This window comes from Natrix helvetica (assembly GCF_964273705.1).
Source record: "Natrix helvetica genome assembly, chromosome: 5".
NCBI lineage: Eukaryota > Metazoa > Chordata > Lepidosauria > Squamata > Natricidae > Natrix > Natrix helvetica.
This window is the reverse complement of record NC_138551.1, coordinates 141,770,480-141,786,312: the sequence shown is the minus strand read 5'-3', so window position 1 is coordinate 141,786,312 and position 15,833 is coordinate 141,770,480.

Sequence of the window (15,833 nt, the reverse complement as noted above, 5' to 3'; positions counted from 1 at the left end):
TCTTCCTCCATCTTTTCCAGCATTGTGCTACAGTGGAAGCAACCCCTTGTTGCCTAGGCAACATAGGGTGAATTTTGTACATTTCCAAAGCTCTTCTGAAATATTGATAAAAGGACACCCACTTTTGAAAGAAGATGCAGAGCTGGAAATAGTGATTCTGACCAGGTCTTCTGAAATGGAGAAATGCTATTAATTAAACAGCATGTGCAACTCTCTCTCTCCTTAAAGGATTATCTGCTTTCTTTTTTCTTTGTCCTGAGGTCATCCATTGAAACTAAAATGTGAAAATGTTTAGGAACAATGAAAGGAACTGTGCCTTTATGTAAGGCATGGTATGCTATGGAATCTGCTACCACAAATGTATTGTCACTATTAATTTAAGTAATTTGAAAAGTGGAAGGTTGATTGAGTCAGTAGAGAAAAATGTATCATCTATTAATGATTCTATTGTCATCAAATCCCAGGCAGCATATTTTGAATCCTAGCTGCTGATCAGGAGTAACATGACACAGGAATATCATATCTTTATCCCTACTTGTGAACTTCTATGGATGCCCAAAATAACAAGCCTGACATTCCTCCCATTGTGTAGTTGTCACAGACCTCAACATACAACTTACAAAAAAAAATTGGATATCTCACAGAGCAGAGAAAATATTCCATTAACTCTCAAATACAGTACATACAGGAAATGAAAGACCTAACGTTAGAGAAAGATGAGATTATGGTTTCATTCAATGTCACAGCTTTCTTGACATCCATAGCAGTGGTGGGATACGACTGATAGGCATGAGTACGGGCGTACCGGTGCCTGCTGGGAGCACCAGGTACCATTCCGGTACGGTGTTCTGGAGGGCCCCCCTGCCCTCCTTACCTGTATTTGAGCCGATCGGGGCTTATGCACACAGAACGTACGGCGCCTGCGCGATGCTCTGCTGAGCAGCTGAAGCATCACGGACGGTAAGTACACATGCGCACGCTGCACTTGTGCTGCGCTTGTGCATGTGGTGGACCCCCGGCCCCATTGCACTGTACTGATTGCAACGGAATCCGGAACCCACCACTGATCCATAGGCCCAGAATTAATGAAAGAATCCATGGCAGCAGTATTATACAACACACCTGATCTCACCAAATATGCTAACTTGAAATACAGGTATGCCTTGAAAAACTATAGTCCATTTAATGACCATTGAAAGTTACAAGTGACACCCCAATAATTCTGTTTCAAGGATAGACAGCTATAATGCCCTTATAGTTATTATGACTGACCACATGGATGCTACAGCACCCCCACCCCTATTATCCCATCCCACCCTGATAGGACCCCACAGCGCTTGGGCCTACACCTCCTGGAAGCACCCCCAACAATTCCTTGTGGAAATGATGACTGCTTTCAGAGATTTCTGCCCCAATCAGCTGGCCATTGGAAGGCTGCAAAACTTTCCTGGCTGGCTGTTATAGGCTTGGGAACCCAGTCCTCCATGCAAAGGAAGCAGATTCTGGACAAGCTTCCCAAAACCTTTCCCTTGTTTAGTGCCTCGGTCTCCCAAAAACTCACATTTCTTCAATAAAAAAAACCCCAAAAGCTGTGAGACATGGACTTGTTCTTTCTCACCTCCCAATTAGTTGCTAAAGCTAAACTCCCCAATCTCTGGTCTCCAGTCTCTCTCCTTTTAAAAACTTTACCTTGAGTGGAAAAGTAGAGGAATAGAAGTAAGCAAGCAAAGACAACGTTACTGCAGCTTTTTTTTTTTTGCCTTGAGGAACTGACTAAAAGAAAATTCAACTCTAAAAGTTTAGAAGACGACACAAGCAGTAAAATGGCAAATGCTGGGTCTTTGCAAAACCATTCAGCTGTTTTTGTGACTGCCTGAAGATCCCAGCTAGGACTGTCAGATGAACAGCGAAAAACTTTGTAAAGGACCCTGCCCTTATGCTGCTCATGTTCTCTACCCAGCTAAACATTTGGAGCTGATTTTTTTTTTGTTTGCTTGCTTTCCTTCCCTTTCTTTCTTGTTTCTGTTCCTCCTTCCTCCTTCTTCTAAACTTGCTCCCCACAGATATCCCAGAAAATATAGGAAAATATCCTCCTAATATACCGTACATTTCAAAAGCCAGTTTGCTGCTATGACTGCATTCCTTGTCCGTAGGGGACCTTCTCCACTCAGGAAGGTGGGTCACACTGAGGAAAATGGGATGCTTTGTGGAACTGGATCCATCCAGAACATTTCCATGAAAGTGCAAGTTAAAAGACAGATTGAAGTTCACCAGTTTTTTTATTTTTATTTTTAACCTGCACAATTTATTATTTAAAAGGAAGTAAATCAAAAAATTTTTTGGAGGGGCTGGGAAGAGTTGGGAGGAGGAGGTGGAACACTGAGCAAGCTTTTCTACTATTTAAGGAAATATGAATATAAAAGGAGGAGAACCAGTGGTGTAGTGGCTAGCAAGTCTGCCTAATATGTAACAAATCCCAGGTTCAAATCCCAGTAAGGGTATGGCTAGCTGATGAGAGCTAAATAGCTTGAAATGGATCCATACTAGTCTCCCTTTATTTATTTATCAGCACAAATACAACACAAATATAAAAAGGCAACATTAAAAAAAATATGGCTTTCTGCCTTTATATATAAATATCCTTCTTATGCTCTTTTTAATGAAATCATTAAGAAATACTTCTTGGAAAATGTCGATGGTATCAGTTGTTATCCAAAGAAGGTATTTCCTGTAAGATAAAAGGACAGAATGTTAAATAAAATTGCTTTTTGGTTTCTCAGATGTGAAAAAATGCATCAAGTGTCCAGATGATAAATATCCAAATGAGGACTGAGTCCAATGTATCCCCAAAGTTATAACCTTCCTGCTTATGAAGAACATCTGGGCATCAGCCTGGTCTCTTTTGCCCTGCTCTTGTTCCTAACTACAGTCCTTGTTTTAATTATCTTCATTAAATATGGAGAAACTCCCATTGTCAAAGCCAACAATCGGGACCTCTCCTACATCCTCCTGCTCTCCCTCTTGCTTTGCTTCTTGTCTCCTTCTCTCTTCATTGGTCAACCAAGGAGAGCCACCTGCCTTCTCCGACAAACAGTCTTCAGCATCATCTTCTCAGTTGCCGTTTCTTCTTTCTTGGCCAAAACCATCACGGTGGTGCTGGCTTTCCTGGCCACAAAACCAGGAAACCGAGTTAAGAGATGGTTGGGGAAGAGCTTGGCCAACTCCATCATCCTTTCTTCTTCTGCTCTCCAAATTATCATCTGCTCCATCTGGCTGGGAGTTTCTCCCCCCTTCCCTGACTCTGACCTCCACTCCCAGCCTGGAGAGATCATCCTGCAATGCAATGAAGGGGCTGTTGTCATGTTCTATGTCACCCTCAGCTACATGGGCTTCCTGACTGCCATCTGCTTCACGGTGGCTTTCCTGGCCAGGAATCTGCCTGGGGCCTTCAACGAAGCCAAGCTGATCACCTTCAGCATGCTGGTCTTCTGCAGTGTCTGGGTGACTTTTGTGCCCACCTACCTGAGCACCAAAGGGAAATACATGGTGGCTGTTCAGGTCTTCTCCATCCTGGCCTCCAGTGCTGGTCTGCTGGGCTGCATCTTCATCCCCAAGTGCTACATTATCCTTCTGAGGCCAGACCTGAACACAAAGGAGCATCTCACAGCCAGAATAAATGTAAAAGCATGAGATATAATACCATTATGATATTGGAAGAATTGTTAAAGTTTATTTTATTTGAAAGGAGATATTCTTTCCATTTATATAGTATGCAGGAGTCAAAGAAAATATTTATATGTTTCAAAATAGGAAATTATTGAATTGTTCTAGCTCCCTTCCCTTTCAACTTAATAAACCTTGCTGAAAGTCATTCAGAGGAATTTGCTATTCAGCAACAGCTACTGAATTTGACACCTTTAAAAATAATTCAGGCACTTGTTCCTACAGCTAAAAGTTTTGTGTGTGTGTGTGTGTGTGTGTGTGTGTGTGTGTGTGTGAGAGAGAGAGAGAGGGGGGGGGAGCAGGAAAAGAGTCCAGGCGGAAGCTGTGGGAACCAAGAACCAGCATGGTTGGCTGATCCTCTCCCTGAGAATGCCAGAATGATGTGAAATGCCATGTTTGACTGGCTGTCAGCTGGGGAGGGAAATCGAATATATAATTCTTTCTTGATTTCCTGATAAAACCTCCTTTGCAGAAAGTGTTCAGCAGAAGAGCTGTCTGGGATTTCAGTTTGGGATTGTTTTTATTTTGGTATGACCTTCACACCAAAATAATAAAAACAAAGTAAATAAAAAATGTGTAAATTTTCCACTGTATTTTTTTTCTTTGCTCAACCAGAGAATTAAAATAGCGGTTTTCACACCCTTTAATTTCCCACTCTACAATTTCTACCTAAAGCGTTTTCTCTGGTCCTCTTCTAAGCTTGTCTTGTTTGTGAAGGGCTGGAGAAGATGTCCAGAGAAAGGGGACCTTGAGACTCTCCCCAGGAGGAGGTTGGAGGGATCCTGTCTAAAGGCAGCCCCATCATTGACCAGGTCACAAACCTTCAATGCTGCATAATATCCATCCAGGTCCAAGAAGGGGCTGAATTAGGGGGTGGGGGACTTTGAGGTTTCTAGGATGAGGCACCCATGGAAGCTCTTCTGCTCCCCATCACACAGATTGCTGATCAGTTGGTAATCAATGTTTAGGTCTATGAATGGCTCCCAATATGGAATAGGATCCTTTTGCAATTTCACTTTAAGGAGGTAAGAAAAGATCTGATGGACCAGAAGAAGGTCAGTCTAAGATTCACAGGGACCACACAGAGGCCTCTGGTTCTCCCACAAGCAGAATAAGGCAGAGACTTATGGCTTTGCTCAACATGGAACAGACATTTTTGCACAATTTCACTTTCTTCCATCAAATACCACAATATTGGACACTCGGACATCTCACACTCTAGGAATCCCCAATTCTGGTATCCCAAATTAATCTGAGAAAATATTTCCAACCTTCACAGCCCCATTCAATAAGAACTAAGGTGGGACTGGAACTCAGGACTCACCTGGTGATTGGTCCAAAGTCCCCCAGGAAGTTTTCATGCCTAAGGGAGGATTAGAACTCGAGTCCCCTGGTGATTGGCTCCAAGTCGCCCCTTTGGCTTTTATTTGAAGGTAAATAAATGTAAAAACATGAGATATAACACCATTATGATATTGGAAGAATTGTTAAAGTTTCTTTTATTTGAAAGGGGATATTCTTTCCACTTAGATAGGAGGCAGGAGCCAAAGAAAATCAAATCTACTTATTTCAGAATGGGAAATGATTGAATGGCTGTACTTCTTGTATCTCCCTATTCAACCCAATAAATCTTGCTAAAGAGAACTCTGTGAAAGTCATTTAGAGGAATGTAATATTCAGCAACTACCAATGAACCAGACACCTTATGAAAAATAATTGAGGCACTTGTTCCTACTGACAGAAACTAAAAGTGTTTGTGTGTGTGTGAGAGAGAAAGATCATAAGAGGTAAGATGAGAGCTGTAGGAGCCCTGCTCTAACCGTGTTGTTGGATCATCTCCATGAGAAGCCTTGGAATGGCAGAATGACCTGGAATGCAGGGATTGACCTGCTCTCCATCACTATTATGTCCTTCTTTCTTGATTTCCTGATAAAACCCCTTTCACAGAAAGCATCGACCGGAACAGCTGTCTGAGGTTTCACTTTGGGTTTGTTATTATTTAAGTATCTACCTTTTAGAAATCCCCACTCTATTTTTTCCTTCCTCATCCAGAGAATGAAAATAGCAACAACTAACACTATTCTGGCCCTTTAATTTCCCACTCTATAATTTGTCCATAAAGCCTTTCCCTGCATTCAATGCCGCCTATTCATCCAGGTCAAGAAGGGGAGGGGGAGTAACGGGGATGGGGGGGGCACATCCAGGTTTCTAGCAAGAGGCACCCATGGAAAGTCTTCTGCTTTCCAACCACAGAAATTGTGGGTGGATGAGGAGTCAGCCTGAGGTTTCAGAATGGCTTCTGATTGCCACTCGGGTCACTTTGCAAATTCCATTTTAAGCAGGTAGAAAAGGTTTGATGGATCAGACTGAGGTCAGTCTAAAATCCACGCTGACCCCCCAGATGCCTCTGGTCTGCCCACAAGCAGGGGGGAGGGACGTATCACTTGGCCCAACATGGAACCAGGTAGCGGTGGAATTCAGACAGTTCCCAGGGGTTCCCTAAAATGGGTTGTTAATTGTATGAGCTGTTCGGACAACCGGCTGAATTGTCTCAGCCTGCCCCCCAGCCCCCTCCTGAGGGTGTGTCCCCATCCCCCACAAGAAAATGACCTGTCTCAAGATCCCATGGACCTCTTTGGCTCAGGCAGTCCAGTTCCCCGGTGGCTCTCTCTCTAAGCAAAGCGAAGGAATCGCAGAAACTCTGTAGAGCCCAGAATGGGCCTTCCTTGAACATCGGGATTGGGAGGGTACAGAAAGGAGGAGGACTAATGGGTATTCTCCCTTCTGCAGTTAATCGGTCTCCAGGCAGAATATCCCTTGACTTCATCCAGTGCAGAAGAGCTTTCCAAGCAGAGAAGTAGCCCCAATTGATTATTCAGGCCAAGATCCCCCCTCCCACTTTCCCCGCCTCTCTCCCCAGAACTGGCTTTCCTCTTTCAGCTGAAGCCCCAAAGGACTCTGCCCGGAGACCGCTGACGCTCAAGAAAGGAGAATTCTCATTGGTGCTGCTGCTAGTTCTGCCCGGCCCTCCCACCTCCGAAATCCGAGGTAAATGCTCCACACCCCTTCCAGATTCCTCCTCTGGGGCTGGAAGCATCAGGCCGGGGAGACACACGAATGCGCTACTGAGCCCAGAATGGGCCTTCAGACGACACAATGCCTGAGAAACGCGGGATGTGCAGAGAAATGCAGGCTACAACCAGCAAATCACATTTTCCCAGGATCCGATGAAGCCCCAGCCGACCAATACGAATTCTCCCTTCTGTAGCGTCATCAGTCTCTGAGCACAATCGGGGTTGAGGGGCAGGAAATTAGAAGGGGCTGCTTCGTCCAGATGTTCTGAGCAGGAGAGAGCCGTGTTTGAAGGAAGGAAATGGCGTTTTTCTTCCGTGAAGCAAAGCGGCGCCTTTCCCGAGAGAGCCCAGCGGAGGATTCCCCCGGGAAGGGGGAGGGAAGCTGGGGAGAGGATCCAGCAGGATTAGATCCCTGAGGATCCTCTCTGCCTCTCCTGGTTTACCTGAGGGCTTTCCGTAGCTTGCTTTCGGATTGGGGGGTTTCTGTGACCCCCAAGTCTTCCCTGGCTATGGGGTTCACCTCCCCTCTTCTCATCCAGCACAGTGCCTCTTCCTATGACAGAAACCTTCATCTCTGAACTGAAACGTGTGAATCGGCGGTTCTGAATTGGGGGAAGGAAGATTTGATCTTGGACTTTGGAGGTGGGAGGGGCGAGAACCAGCGGCAGCATCAATGGGAATTCTCCCTGCTTGAGTGTCATCAGTCTCTGGAAGAGTCCTTTTTGGCTTCACCTGAAGGAGGAGGATTCATGGCAGAGAGAGAAGGGGGAAAATTGGGAAGGGGGATCCGTTCAGTATTGCGGGGGGGGGGTACAGCTCAAGGGGGGATCATGGCAGCCATAGACGGGACCCTCCCCTTTCTTTGCTTAGCCAGGAATTCCTGCTTCCCCCAATTCTTATTCCCCCCCATTGGCATCCACAACAGCAATTCCTGGACCCAAAATCCATTTGGGCTTTCACTGGGTCTCCAAACATCGTCTGCACCTGGGTGCAGAAGCTAACCATCCAGGGGTGGGATGGCCTGCATGAGCGGTGGAGTCGCCGAATGATCTGCTGGGCTGGTCAAAAGATGGATGATGAATCCCCCCCTTTTCACAGTCTGTCTGGAAATCAACCCACCTCAAACACGTGAAGAGCTGGCATTGTGCCAGAAATGCCTGGAACTGCTCCAAAGTTCCCTCAAAGGTATCAGGCAGCGATGCTGGGCATTTCCTTCGAGGGTCTGCTGAAGCAGCTGCCTGCATTTGGGCCAACTGGGAGGAGAGCTGGGCCATTGGCTGGGCTAACTGCACACTGACCGCTAGAAGTTGTTCCATGCTCCCACAGGGCAAGCAGTGCTGGGGGGAGGGGAAGGTAGAGGCTGGAGCAAACTATGCTGCCCTCTTACACACACACACACACACACAAACACACACACCAAGAGTCTACAGGTGTTTATTTAAACTCCCCAAAGAGGCCCACAGAAAGCTCCCCTGTTGATAATAAAGATAATGTATATTTAATCCTTCATGTATTAACTGCAGCTAGAATTGTATTTGCACAACATTGGAAAAGTGTAGAGATTCCTGCCGATGAGAAGGTGATAAGGAAAATATCTGAATGTGCAGAAATGAACAGATTAACATTAGCAATGAAGGAGAAAGAGCAAACTGGATATTACATGATTTGGGAAGTATTTTACCAATGGTTGGAGAATAAAAAAGGAGTTTGGAAATGAAGAAGGCTAAAAAACAAGTAGAAAATATATTTAGAGACATAAAGAAGATGAAAACTGTTAGTAAGTGTATGATGAGAATAATGATGTTTAATGTTAACATGGTATCATCACTAGAAGATATTAAGGAAAATGGAGAGTTTTATAATGTGTAAATGTTCAAAATATTATAATACTAAGCTTAGGGATGTTAATGTTAAGATGAATGTGAAAGATGTGGCAAACGAGGAACAATGTTGCACAGAGATGTTTGTACCCAGACGACACACAGCATAAGGAAAGATGGAATGTTTATTTTTGTAATTGAAACATAATAATAAAAATTATATATATATATATAAAAAGAAAGCACCCATCTTGCACAGGTCTGGATTCCAGGCTCAGCACAGCAAGATTCCCTGGGTAAGTGAGTCCAGTGGGAACCCACGAAGTCCAGGAAAACCATCCATGAGTCTAACAGGTCAGATAGATGGCAGGGGTCTAGAACTGGGCACTTTGCTCTAGCAATGCTGGTTCTGGTCTGGTTTACCTCTTTCTTGAACTATAAGCAACTGTGTTCCTTACAATTTATGCCTCTTCTGATGTCAGACCCCAATTTAATGAACGTGTGATATTATGGGATGCAAATATGTAACACGTTTGAGTATATGTAACTGATTTCCTATTCAAAGGTTGCTTTTATCCTGTCCAATCAACTTTCCCCTTTCATTTTTCTTTGCTGTGCCAACCATAAAAAGGAATGTAAGAGGGGTCTCTGTGTTCTCCTTTTTCATAGGGAGATCCCACTTTATCAGGGCACCCTCATAAACGGCTTCTAAGTGATCTTCCAACTCGATCTCTTATTGGGAAGGTGGACCAAGGCAGATTTGATTATCAGGCACAAGGAGTTTTGAAATCACGTCCAGTTTAGGATTAGTACAGGGCTGTGATGGTGAACCTATGGCACGCATGACCCAAGTGCTATGTGTAACCATGTCGCCCAACACGCGTGGCCTTGCCTGTTTGTTTTCCCAGTCTCTGGTGTGCATGTGTGTGTGACAATCAACTGTACTTCACGCACCTGGCATGTGTAACCATGTCGCTCAACACGCGTGGCCTTGCCGGCTTGTTTTTCAACTTTCTGGCGTGCTGTACCTCACGCACCTAGCAGTGGTGAAAACCAGCATGCGCACCGGCCAGCTGATCGTCAGGCATTTATGCATGCCAGAAGCAGGACGTTCGGCTTTTCTGGGGCGCAGTCCCTTCACCCGTGGCAGTGCAAAAAACCAGCATGCACATGCGAGCCGGTCAGCTGATCGTTGGCCGTGCATGCACCCCAAAACCCAGAAGTTTGGCTTTTCTGGAGCGTGGCCACAACAAGCACACCCACACGCAATGAGCAGTTTCCGCACCTTTTTGGTACTCAGTGCAGAAAAGTTTCAGCATCCCTGGCTTAGAGACTTCTAAGAACCAACCAGGATAATTTCCAAACCACAGTCAGGGTATTGATGTTATATGTCAGCCCAACTAATTGTGGCATGTTTCACATCTGATGGCCATAAAAATCCATGGTTTCTGCCTTATGCAAGCCGGCCAATGACTGATGGTCTCTTCAGGTGTGTTTCTTGTTTTCCAAAATGGAGGTTGTTGGATCTGGGCAACGAGAGACAGACTGCGGACACGAAGTGACTTAACAGCTCTTTATTAATAGTAGTAGTGATCCAGCTTGCTCTGTGGTCAGAGGGTTCCCCTTTTATAGGGATCGGGTACGCCCCTCGACCAATCAGAACGATACCTGTTTCCCGCTGTAGCAGCGGACCAGAGGGGAGACTTACTACGATATATGCTAATATCTAACAGAGGTCACGTGTGGAGAGTTGTTGGTCTGCGTCCGTGTTTTTCAAAGTTTAAGATGAATGGACTTCAACCCCCAGAATTCCCCACCCAACAAACCAGGATAGTCTCAAGTCCCAAGGAATGAGGGGTGGTGGGAGCTGCCCCAGATCCCCTCCTCCTTCCTGGCCATCTTGGGCCTTTTTTATGGGTCTGGGCTTTGCTTTCCAGAGTGCCTTTTGCATGGAAAGAGGTGGCAGTGGAACGTGGGACTTGGGCTCCTCCCAGGACTCAGAAGATGGAACTTGGAGGGGGCTTCTGCAGATCTGCTTCCCTCCCCCAACACGATGCTCCCCAGCTTTCTTCTGCCCAGAGGGGCTCCCCACTCAGCCGGGCAGAGTCCTGTCAGGCATCCCTATAAGAGGGCAGAGTCCTGTCAGGCATCCCTTGCCTAGCCTCTGCACAGGAAAGTGAGGCAGGGGAACATGGGATATGGGCTCCCACATTCCCTGGTCTCAGAAGATGTAAGTTGAAAGGAAGATTTTGCACGAGGCTCCTGAGCTCCCCTTTCTCCCCCCCCCCTTCATTCCTCCCTTGGGGTGAGAGGCAGCCTTGATTTCTCCATCTCTCTTCACTTGGTTTTCTCTGACTTCTCCCTCTCTGTGTGTTTATTTGTGGGTCTGATTTTTTTTTCAACTAGACAAAGTTCTGAGAACTACTTTTCCATTCAAGTTGATTTTATTCTTGCAGTCTGGCCACACTGTTGCATCAGCCCTTTTGTTGAGCATTGATTTTCAAAAGAAAGCAGATGTTGGTGTAGACTCAGCAGGCAGCTATTTCAGATCTGTGGCATGCTGGGGCATTAACTGTCTCCCGGGGTTTTCTCTCTAACCATGATGCCAACAAATGCCACATTTCTAGTTAGCTTCAGCCGCAGGCACCATGTATTCCCTCTGGGGACCCTTTCAAGGATGGAGCTCCCAAACCTCTCAATTCTAGATGACGGATTTAATCCAATCTCTCTGTTCCTGTTATCATGAACCACAGGGGGATTATTTCCCTTTCATTTCCCTCCAGATAAATGCCCAAGTGCAAGATCCGGTTGAATCCTCCAGGGATCCTTCCTGATGGGGAGAATGATTATCCTCCGAGTTTCTGCTCTGCTCTGTGGCCGAATCCTCCAGGAAGACTCTGGGCAGAGACCGAGGGAGTAGAGGGGAGGGGGGGCAGCTTCTCTCTTCTCCCACACTGTTCCTGCTGGAGATCTTGGCTTCAAGCAAAAAGGGTCCCTGGGTCAGTTGAGGCTCTTGACTCCCCCCTGAAGATCGGGGCTGACCGGATCCCTCCCCATCAAAGGGGGAAAGAAGGGCTGGGTGCAAAGGGAGCCCCCTCCCCCAAACCCCTTTTCCATCTCTGCTTCCTTGCAATTCCAGGGATCCCCTCCCCCCCCACAAAGCCCCTCCTTCTGCACAGGAGGGTTGGGGAGGGCTGGGCTGTGGCTGCGTTTCCCCTTCTGCCCCCCATTGGGGCACGGGCTGGGAAAGAATCTCTGGGGCTCCTGCAGATGCGGAAGAGGGACGTCCCTTCGCTGGGCTGGGAAGCTCTGCAGATCCCACTCTGCCTCCTGCGATAGAGAGGGAGGGAGGGAGGGAGAGTGTGTGAGTGTGTGTGTGTGTGTGTGTGTGAGAGAGAGAGATACCAGCAGAACCCCAGAACCCATAACCATTGTGCCTACCGTCCCCATTTATTTCTATCCATTTCACTCATACGCATCTTTATTCTTACACCGATTGTCTTGTAAACGATTGGGGAAAAAAGCCCCGCCAGCACCAGCGGTTCAAGGCAGGGGAAAGAGGGGGGGCACGTCCCCCTGGCGCCGCCTCACTGCAGGGGGGGGGGAGAGCGAAGCCCGATGGCCACGCGCGACAACCCACCCACCCCAGCTGGAGGGAAGCCTCCGAGCCTTGCGAGCATAACTCCCGGAAGAATACAAGTCGGCAGCTTCCAAGGAAAAACGGAGCATGCGCGAGAGTACATTGCTCGCAGTTCCTCCTGGATGGTGGGGGGAGAGAATTCCAGGTGGGAGGATCTGTGACAAGGAAGCCGCTTCTCCTTTCCGCTCTAGGACTTAACTCTGGCCGCCTTTCTCTTGCCTCTGGTTGGCAAAGGGAGCTGCCGTAGCCAGTGGCAACCAGTGGTCCCCACCCAGCAGACAGACAGACAGACAGACAGACAGACAGACAGACACACACACACCCCACCCACCCAGCTCGAGGAAACCCTCCGAGCCTCGCGCGGTAAACGCCCGGAAGAAGCCGCCTAGGCAGCTTCAGAGGACAAACGGAGCATGCGCAAAAGAATGTTGCCCGCAATTGCTCCTGGATGGGAGGGGGAGGGAGAGAATTCCAGGGGGGAGGATCTGTTGCAAGGAGCCGCTTCTCCTTTCCGCTCTAGGACTTAACACCTCTCTGGGCGTGTCTCTCTTGCCTCTGGTTCGCTAAGGGAGCTGCCGTGGCCGGTGGCAACCACCAGAGGGCTCGCTCCGCAATTGGTGGCGAAGTCCTGGCAGCCTTCGAGCTTCATAAGGAAAGTGAGCATGCGCGTCTGCCTTTTGCCCATTTCTGCTTCTTTCGCTCCCCAACCTGATGAGAAGTCAGGGAATGGGGGGTGGGTGGATGCTTCCTCAGCTTCGCCCCCCTTTACACCTACACAGTGACACCCCCCCGCCACGCACCCCCGAACCAAGAAGCTGCAAGAGGGTCGGGCAGGGAGGGAGGGGCCGGGAGGAGCATCTCCAGGAGGGGGGGCTCACCCCATGGCAGGCTGTAGTGGGGGTCTTGCAAGGGTTAGGGGGTCGCTGGGGGGGGGTGTTTCCTGTCCCTTCTGAGCCACAATCGGAGCCAGTGCGGGAATTCCTTTCCTTTTAGGCTTCTTTCCCACGTGATGCCAGGAAAGTTTGGATGCTCTTTGTGAGCCCCAGGAAGGAATCTCGCCTTTAGGGGGTCTCCCCAGCATTGCCAGGCAGAGAGTGGGTGGCCACTCTCTCCCCCCCGCCCCCCCAGGACAACCCAGGATTTCCCTGCAGGAGAGCAGCTGCTGGCAGCATTGCTGGGGGTTCCCTGCAGGGGGCTGGGAGGGGGACGTTTTGGGACCCCTCCTGGGAGGGAGAGGGATGCAAGGCTCCCCCCTCTCATTGTGTGTCTGTGTCTCCCTGGGGGAATCTAACTTGAGACTGAAGAAAGGCTCCATCTGAAGGCAGCAAAGTCCCAGGAGTTCCCACCTGCCTCCATTCAACCCCTTTGTGCGCAGTTGTGGGTTTTTGTGCTGAATGGTGCTTCACCATTTGGGAAAGAGGCTGCCAAATAAATCTATAGACAGTCCTCGACTTATGACCACAATGGAGCCCAGAATTTCTGTTGCTAAATAGGACCATTATTAAGTGAATTTTGCCCCATTTTACAACCTTACCACAGTTGTTAAGCGAATCTGGCTTCCCCACTGACTTTGCTTGCCAGAAGGTCCCAATAGGCCATCCCATGAGTCCAGGACACTACGACCGTCACGCGGCTGACTTTAAAAAATTTTTTTTTTTTTTAAGACAAACAAAAACAAAACAACACATACAAAAAACTTTCCTCAATTTCATCAAGCATGTCGTTTGGTTACAGGTTTTTGTGCATCAGTTTTTACAATTAGAAATAAAATCACTGGTTATCCATCGAACATGACTAAATACATCACTATCATTGAGCATCCTGTATTCAGGTTGCCATTACTAATCCTTCATTTCAAACAAACCTTATTTCCTTAAATCCTTAATTATCTATTAAGCAACAATAAATCTTTATAAAATTATAAAATCACCTATCTCTATCTATTGGCCTTACAAAAAATAAAAATAGTAATACGAAAAAGAAAAAAAAAGATTTCCCATCGACTCGTACATCATTACTTTCAATTAACCACAACGTCACCAATCCACCATAGAATATAGAATACCTATAGTGTAACATATTCAACTCCAGTAATAATTTTCCATTGTTAATCCAAATAGTTATTGAATATTTCAATTCATGTATGTATCAATTATTCATTACATCATCATTAGTCCATTTAACATACAAGAATTTTTCCAGTATAACATGATCACTGCTTACAATTATACATAACGTTCAAGTCATCCCACCCTTATATTTAGATTCATTATTGTCCTTTGTATATCATATGATCAAGCACTCTGTTTCATAGCAAAAAAAGAAAAAAAACTTTTCATAGCAATGACTATGACTTTCTCGTAATACATAGGTAAACAATTTCATTTCCAAGTTTTTTTGTCTAACCATTGGTAAAACAAATCCCATACCTTATAAAATTGCTCGTCCTCTTGCTCTCTAATTACAAATGTAAGCTTACTCATTTCAGCACATTCCATTATTTTCTGAATAGTTTCCTCCTCTGTTGGTACTTTCTCATTTTTCCAGTTTTTTGCAAATACAATTCTAGCAGCTGTTAAGACATTTACAATCACATATTTCAAGTCCTTGTTGTAAGTTTCTGGTATGATTCCCAATAAAAAGAGTTCTGGTTTTAAGTCTATGTGTTTATGTATCATTTTCTCCAACCACATGTGGATTTTAATCCAATAGCTTTTAGCTTCAGTACAAGTCTACCACATGTGGTAGTATAGTGATGGCGAACCTATGGCACGCATGCCACAAGTGGCATGCAGAGCCATTTGTCAGGGCACGCGAAGCGCTGCCCTGTCAGCTGGCCAGCGCGGATGCGCGCACTGGCCAGCTGAATTTGCCCTTTTTTTAAAGCCATTTTTCACCCTCCCCAGGCTCCAGAGGCTTTATAGGAGCCTGGGGAGAGCGAAAAGAGCCCCCCCGCCCCCCCCAGAGGCCCTCCGGAGGCTTCATGAAAAACGGAAAAGCGCAAAAAAACGGCCCTATGGGCAAACTGGAAGTTTGGGAACGGACTTCCTGTTTGCTCGGAGGGTCATTTTGACTGCTCCGGAGGTTTCAGGGAAGCCTCTTGAAGGTCCCTGATGCCTTCGGAGCACTTAAAATGACCCTCCGAGCAAACGGAGTCACTTCCGGTTTGCTCGGAGGGTCGTTTTGACTGCTCCGGAGGCTTCAGGGAAGCCTCCTGAAAGTCGCTAAAGGGCCTCCGGGGGGGCGGGGGGGCTGTTTTCGCCCTCCCCATGCTCCTATAAAGCCTCTGGAGCCTGGGGAGGGAGAAAAAAGCATGCAAAAATGGGGGGGGGGTCGCGCCTGTAGTGCACGCATGTGCATTGGGGTGTGTGTCACGCATTGCATTATGGGTGCGGCACGCCTGCACACGATCCCCCTGCGCTCCCCCCACTTATGGCACGCAAGCCAAAAAAGGTTCGCCATCGCTGTGGTAGTATGTGCCCGGCATCTGATGACATATCCAGCATTTTTCCAATTTGTTCTTAGACATTCTTGCTATTCTCGTTGGGGATAAGTGCCACCTGTAAAACATCTTAT